The following is a 222-nucleotide window of genomic DNA, read 5'->3' on the forward strand; positions in this document are numbered from 1 at the left end:
TAGCCCGACTGGGCAACATGGAATTGGTGGACTTTGTGCAAGAGATGCGCTCTTTCTAGCCGAAATGATAGCAGATCTCCTTCCGGAGGCGGTCACAGTGACCATTTTCATGAAAGTCCTCCGCACTGGTTAAAATGAAAGTCTTCCGTGTGCATCCGTCTTCGTTTGAAGAGGTGGTGAATGTGGCATTGAATGCCGAATTCAATTTCAAGTCGGCACGAC

The sequence above is a fragment of the Plasmopara halstedii genome (assembly GCF_900000015.1).
Source record: "Plasmopara halstedii genome assembly, contig: Scaffold_3120, whole genome shotgun sequence".
Classification (NCBI taxonomy): domain Eukaryota; phylum Oomycota; class Peronosporomycetes; order Peronosporales; family Peronosporaceae; genus Plasmopara; species Plasmopara halstedii.